The sequence below is a fragment of the Nerophis lumbriciformis genome, linkage group LG14 (genome assembly GCF_033978685.3).
Source record: "Nerophis lumbriciformis linkage group LG14, RoL_Nlum_v2.1, whole genome shotgun sequence".
NCBI classification, from domain to species: domain Eukaryota; kingdom Metazoa; phylum Chordata; class Actinopteri; order Syngnathiformes; family Syngnathidae; genus Nerophis; species Nerophis lumbriciformis.
This window is the reverse complement of record NC_084561.2, coordinates 35,042,790-35,050,758: the sequence shown is the minus strand read 5'-3', so window position 1 is coordinate 35,050,758 and position 7,969 is coordinate 35,042,790.

Genomic DNA, 7,969 nt, shown 5'->3' with positions numbered 1-7,969 from the left:
TTTCTGTGAGTTTGTATGTCACCTATTTCCTCTCGCTTGCAAAACATGAATAAATAATGACATACTCATCCATTGTGTGTGTGACTAATGCTTATTTTAGTACAAACCCCGTTTCCATATGAGTTGGGAAAATTGTGTTAGATGTAAATATAAACGGAATACCATGATTTGTAAATCATATTCAACCCATATTTGATGTTCAAACTTTTTGCAAATAATAATTAACTTAGTATTTCATGGCTGCAACATGTGCCAAAGTAGTTGGGAAAGGGCATGTTCACCACTGTGTTACATGGCCTTTCCTTTTAACAACACTCAGTATACGTTTGGGAACTGAGGAGATTTTTTTAAGCTTCTCAGGTGGAATTATTTCCCATTCTTGCTTGATGTACAGCTTAAGTTGTTCAACAGTCCGGGGGTCTCCGTTGTGGTATTTTAGGCTTCATAATGCGCCACACATTTTCAATGGGAGACAGGTCTGGACTACAGACAGGCCAGTCTACTCTTTTACTATGAAGCCACGTTGATGTAACACGTGGCTTGGCATTGTCTTGCTGAAATAAGCAGGGGCGTCCATGGTAACGTTGCTTGGATGGCAACATATGTTTTTCCAAAACCTGTATGTACCTTTCAGCATTAATGGCGCCTTCACAGATGTGTAAGTTACCCATGTCTTGGGCACTAATACACCCCCGTACCATCACACATGCTGCCTTTTACACTTTGCGCCTATAACAATCCGGATGGTTCTTTTCCTCTTTGGTCCTGAGGACACGACGTCCACAGTTTCCAAAAACAATTTGAAATGTGGACTCGTCAGACCATAGAACACTTTTCCATTTTGTATCAGTCCATCTTAGATGAGCTCAGGCCCAGCGAAGCCGACGGAGTTTCTGGGTGTTGTTGATAAACGGTAGAAGAGTTTTAACTTGCACTTACAGATGTAGCGACCAACTGTAGTTACTGACAGTGGGTTTCTGAAGTGTTCCTGAGCCCATGTGGTGATATCCTTTACACACTGATGTCGCTTGTTGATGCAGTACAGCCTGAGGGATCTAAGGTCATGGGCTTAGCTGCTTACGTGCAGTGATTTCTCCAGAATCTCTGAACCCTTTGATGATATTATGGACCGTAGATGGTGAAACCCCTAAATTCCTTGCAATAGCTGGTTGAAAAATGTTTTTCTTAAACTGTTCAACAATTTGCTCACACATTTGTTGACTAATTGGTGACCCTTGCCCCATCTTTGTTTGTGAATGACTGAGCATTTCATGGAACAGATTCCAGATGTTTCCTGGAAACAAGAGCGGTCAAAAATCCAAACGTTTTGAGAGGGTGGAGGGAGGACTTGGCGGAGGGTCGCCAGGCCAAGTGTCCCCGCAGCCAGCGAGCGAAGGTCAGGTGGCGGCAACGCGTTGAACGCCGCTGGAACGGGCGAGGCGGGCGACCACGGAACAGCCACATCAGTGGCTGACGAGGAGGAAGTCCACAACACGGCCACATCTTTTGCCGACAAGGAGGAGGTTGCGCAGCCGGCAGCGACAGCGTCGTGGGAGGAGCCGTCGACGATGACACTGACAGCGTCATGGGCGGATTCGTCGACCATGTTGACGACCATGAAGATGGCGGTGCTCTGCAAAAGCCCGCCAGAGATGATGTCGTGAGTGGATCCACTGCCGACCAGGAAGATGGCGGTCTTGTGCGGAGTCCCACCGATGATGAGGTGGATGGAGGCGCCGTGTGAAAGTCGGAGACGATGGCAGAGATGACAGCGGCTTGTGCTTGGCTGCACCGCTGCCGGTAGTAGCCCCCCCTACACTAGGCGGCTGCCAGACACCGTCCACCACTGGGCGGAGGAGTTCCGGGTTGTCGGTGTCCCCCGGTGCGATAGCCAGGGACGGGCAGTAGGGGGCCAAGAGGAGGGAAAAGGACACGTCCCTCTGCGAGTCTCAGCAGGAGGCCAGGAGGGACATCATGGAGGGCTCCACTGGAGCCTTCGCCGGACTGGCAGGACAAGCGGGTGCTGGCAGGAAGAGCAGCCGTGGTGCAGCTGCTGGATGCTGCCTAGGAGCAGGAACAGGTGCTGGGGGTTCAGCCGGTGTTGGCCGTCGTGGCGCCGCGACCGGTGTAAGATGCGGGGCTGTGACTGGCGTGCGACGCGGTGTGGGAACCAGTGGTCGACGCGCTGGCACAGGCGATTGCCGTGGAGCCGGGACAGGATGCACAGCAGGCGACAAGGAAGATGGCGGCGGTGGCCGCGCCGGTCGGAGATCCGGAACCGGCGGCCGAGCCGGGAGGAGGGAAGGCGGCGGTGGCCGCGCCCGTCGGAGAGCCGGAACCGGCGGCCGAGCCGGGAGGAGGGAAGGCGGCGGTGGCTGCGCCGATCGTAGAGCCGGAACCGGCGGCCGAGCCGGGAGGAGGGAAGGCGGCGGTGGCCGCGCCGGTCAGAGAGCCGGAACCGGCGGTCGAGGCGGAGGCAGAAGGTCAGAGCCTGCTGTGGGCTGGGACCGCACAAACCTGGCTTTCAAGTCCTCAATAAATTGTGCGGTCCAGAACATCGGCTGTGGATCGCCGACAGGGGTTCTCGCGAGGTAACAATATTCTGGCTCGATGATACTGTGAGGAACTCGCATGGCTGCCGTTTGTGTGACCCCAAGATGCAAGAAACAGGAGAGCGATGAGAAGGTAAGATGAGTTTTAATCTCATGTAACAAAAAATAAAGCAGTCTTGCATAAATGTTCCAAACATAGAGTGTTATCATCGAGCACTGAGGAGTGCTCGAAACAAAGTATAAATAGGATACATGTTGATTGGCAGCAGGTGTGTACCAGCTGCCAATCAACGGCAGGTGAGGAAAAAACAGTGCTCAGCGGAACAAACAGGATATATAACAAAATAAGAGCACTGACAGGAAATAAATACAAAAACAAGGAAACAAACAGAAATGAAGTGACAGATCGTCACATTTAAAAGGTCTCAAACAGCTTTCTTAAGCCCTAGCTATGAAAATATTTCATTTATAGTTAATGATTTCTACTCAACAAAAATTAATTTATTGCGGTCATGTCCGGAACTAATTATGAACAATAATTGCAGTATAAGGAAGAAAAATCCTAGAAAACATCTTGAACCTTATTGAGAAATGAATATTATTCATCTCATTACGTGAATCACAACTTATCAATAACTATGTATTCATGAGAACTCCAATATTTATTTGTAAATTTTTTGTGTTACAAACTGAACAAATGTGTTGTTGTGATACAAAAAGGGGTAGGATTCAATGAGATCTGCTTCTTCCTCCTCCTTTTCGAACATGTTGTAAAGAAGAACTGTAAATATGTGATGCACCATATTGTCACTGTGTGCATATTTGAAATACCATTACTGTATTGTTGTATTTATACATTGTTGGATTCTTCTCAAATACATTTATATAAATAAATATTTTAATTAAATAATTTCATTTAAAATGATTAATTTAAAAATGCATTTGCCTAAATTGTCTTCTGGTTATAATTACGGTCAATGAATTGAAGAGAAAATCACTAAATCTTATTTTGGTTTTATTTTGAAGCAAATCCTTGCACAGTGACTGATTGTGAACAATAATATACGATGAATGCTAGCATGGATCACTTTCACATTTGTTTCTGTTTGTCGTGGCATTCTATTTGTTTTAAGTCAGTTGAAGTCTGCCACTAAGTTAATGGCTTCGTGCAGTGTTTTTCAACCACTGTGTTTCACAAGTTTGCCATGAAATACAGTCTTGTGTGCCGTGGGAGATTATTTAATTTCACCTATTTGGGTCAAAAATATTTTTTGCAAACCAGTAATTATAGTCTGCAAATTATGTGTTGTTGTTGAGTGTCGGTGCTGTCTAGAGCTCGACAGAGTAACCGTGTAATACTCTTCCATATCAGTAGGTGGCAGCCGGTAGCTAATTGCTTTGTAGATGTTGGAAACAGCGGGAGGCAGTGTGCAGGTAAAAAGGTGTCTAATGCTTAAACCAAAAGTAAACAAAAGGTGAGTGCCCCTAAGAAAAGGCATTGAAGCTTAGGGAAGGCTATGCAGAACAAAACTAAAACTGAACTGGCTACCAAGTAAACAAAAACAGAATGCTGGACGACAGCAAAGACTTACTGTGGAGTAAAGACGGCTTTCACCATGTACATCCGAACATGACATGACAATCAACAATGTCCCCACAGAGAAGGATAAAAACAACTAAAATATTATTGATTGCTAAAACAAAGTAGATGCGGGAAATATCGCTCAAAGGAAGACATGAAACTGCTTAAGGAAAATACCAAAAAAAGAGAAAAAGCCACCAAAATAGGAGCGCAGGACAAGAACTAAAACACTACACACAGGAAAACAGCAAAAAACTCCAAATAAGTCAGGGCGTGATGTGACAGGTCGTGACACTTTGAGACAAGAGCTATATTGATGCATGCTTGGTAATGGTTTAAAGTCATATCCAACAATTGCAACGACTTTTTACTGTCAACTGAGATTCGTTTTTTAATGATTTTTGCTGGTGGTGTGCCTCCGTATTTTTTCAATGCAAAAAATGTGCCTTGGCTCAAAAAAGGTTGAAAAACACTGGCTTAGTGGCTGAGGTTATATTGTCTAGGTCAGTGTTTTTCAACCTTTTTTGAGCCAAGGCACATTTTTTTCATTAAAAAATACAGAGGCACACGACCAGCAGAAAACGTAAAAAAATGATACTCCACCAGGTCCTCATGCCTTATTTTGAGTTAATTTGCATTTTCCTGTGTGTAGTGCTTTAGTTCTTGTCTTGCGCTGTTATTTTGGTGGCCCTTCCTGTTTTGTTGATGTTTTCCTGTAGCAGATTCATGTCTTCTTTTGAACGATATTCCCCTCACCAGCTTTGTGTTAGCAAGCAAGACTATTTAAGTTGTGGCTATCCTTCATTGTGTGGACATTGTTGATTGTCATGTCATGTGGACACCGTAAGTTTTTGCTGTCGTCCAGCATTTTGTTTCTGTTTACTTTGTAGCCAGTTCAGTTTTACATTCGTTTTGCATAGCCATTGTCTTTTCCTTTGCCTTTTGTTCATTTTTGTTTTAAGCATGACATACCTTTTTTACCTGCACGCTGCCTCCCGCCGTGGTCTGCATATTGGGATCACAACAAACAATCCTCATCTCACCCGACACATTCCGACTTTTACAAAGCAGATAACTACCCGCTGCCACCTACTGACATGGAGTAGTACGTGGTTACCCTGCCGAGTACTACACAGCACAGACACTAAGGAACGGCACATTATTTGAAGATTATAATTATTGATTTGCAAAAAATATTTTTGGGACCAACTAGGTGATGTTGCATAATTTCCCACGGCACACCAGACATAGTCTGCCGGGGCACAGTGGTTGAAAAACCCTGGTCTAGGGGCTGTACAAATGTCGAGGTTTCTGTGGTTTATACAGTGCTCAATACCGGGGTAGACCAGAATATACGTTAGATCAGGGGAAACCTGTGAAACAGGCTTGTCGGGATGATATAGCTTCTGTGTTTTTTTGTAATTTGGTCCTATATGTCACGACTGGGACTGTGGCGTGGTTTGTTCTCCCGAGGTGCAAAAGATTTGGACCATACGTGGCGTGAAGGGGAGTACATGATTTATTTAAACACTATAACTACAAAAAAAAAGGATCAAATAAAAGGCGCGCACAGGGGCGGAAGTACAAAACTTGACTATAAACACAAAACTTGCACAAAGGCAGAAACTATGAACAATTAAACAAAACTTGCAAACTATGGCATGAATAAAGAAAACTTACTTGGACGAGAAACCGGCATGAAAAAAGAGCAGCAAGGGTCTTAAGGGTGTGTGGAGAGTGTGCAGAAGCATAAATGCGGGATGTCGCCAGAAAGACAAACTGAAAACAATGAACTTAAATACTACAGACATGATTAACTAAAACAGGTGCGTGACTCAAAATGTGAAACAGGTGCGTGATGTGACAGGTGAAAACTAATGGGTTGCTATGGTGACAAACAAGAGTTCACAATGAGTCCAAACGTGGAACAGGTAAAACTAATGGGTAACCATGGAAACAAGACAAGGGAGTGAAAAGCCAGAAACTAAAGAGTCCAATAACTAAACAAAACAAAACATGACTAAAACAAAACATGATTACACAGACATGACACTATATTAAACATTTTAAGCATAAGAATGGCTAAACAAACTAAAAATAGTAATACTACGGTAGTATTGGACAATAGAGGAAAGCAAACCAAAGCGCTGCTAAATAAATGTTGAAAAAAATATTTTTGGGACCAATTAGGTGAAGTTGCATAATTTCCCACGGCACACCAGACATAGTGAGCCGGGCACAGTGGTTGAAAAACACTGGTCTAGGGGTTGTACAAATGTCGAGGTTTCTGTGGTTTATACAGTGCTCAATACCGGGGTAGAGCGGAATTTACGTTAGATCAGGGGAAACCTGTGAAACAGGCTTGTCTGGATGATATAGCTTCTGTGTTTTTTTGTAATTCGGTCCTATATTAAACATTTTAAGCATAAGAATGGCTAAACAAACTAAAAATAGCAATACTGCGGTAGTATTGGACAATAGAGGAAAGCAAACCAAAGCGCTGTTAAGTAAATGTTGAAAAAAATATTTTTGGGACCAATTAGGTGAAGTTGCATAATTTCCCACGGCACACCAGACATAGTGGTTGAAAAACCCTGGTCTAGGGGTTGTACAAATGTCGAGGTTTCTGTGGTTTATACAGTGCTCAATACCGGGGTAGAGCAGAATATACGTTAGATCAGAGGAAACCTGTGAAACAGGCCTGTCGGGATGATATAGCTTCTGTGTTTTTTTGTAATTTGGTCCTATATTAAACATTTTAAGCATAAGAATGGCTAAATAAACTACAAATACCAATACTACAGTATTATTTGTCAATAGAATAAACTGAAAATATCAATACTACGGTAGTATTGGACAATAGAGGAAAGGAAACCAAAGCCCTGCTAAGTAAATGTTGAAAATAATATATTTGGGACCAATTAGGTGAAGTTGCATAATTTCCCACGGCACACCAGACATAGTGAGCCGGGTTGAAAAACACTGGTCTAGGGGTTGTACAAATGTCGAGGTTTCTGTGGTTTATACAGTGCTCAATACCGGGGTAGAGCGGAATATACGTTAGATCAGGGGAAACCTGTGAAACAGACCTGTCGGGATGATATAGCCTGTGTGTTTTTTTGTAATTTGGTCCTATATTAAACATTTTAAGCATAAGAATGGCTAAATAAACTACAAATACCAATACTACAGTATTATTGGTCAATAGAATAAACTAAAAATATCAATACTACGGTAGTATTGAACAATAGAGGAAAGCAAACCAAAGCGCTGCTAAGTAAATGATGAAAAAAATATTTTTGGGACCGATTAGGTGAAGTTGCATAATTTCCCACGGCACACCAGACATAGTGTGCCGGGACACAGTGGTTGAAAAACACTGTTCTAGGGGTTGTACAAATGTCGAGGTTTCTGTGGTTTATTGTCACGACTGGGACTGTGGCGTGGTTTGTTCTCCCGAGGTGCAAAAGATTTGGACCATACGTGGCGTGAAGGGGAGTACATGATTTATTTAAACACTATAACTACAAAAAAAGGATGCAAACAAAAAGTACAAAACTTGACTATAAACACAAAACTTGCACAAAGGCAGAAACTATGAACAACAAAAAACACTAACTGTAGCATTAATAAACAAAAACTTACTTGGCATAGACTAAAGGAGCAGCATGAACAATGGACATGAAATCAAGTGTCAGGAATGTGCAGAGCATAATTGTGGGATGTCGCCAGAAAGACAAACTGAAAACAATGAACTTAAATACTACAGACATGATTAACGAAAACAGGTGCGTGACTCAAAATGTGAAACAGGTGCGTGACGTGACAGGTGAAA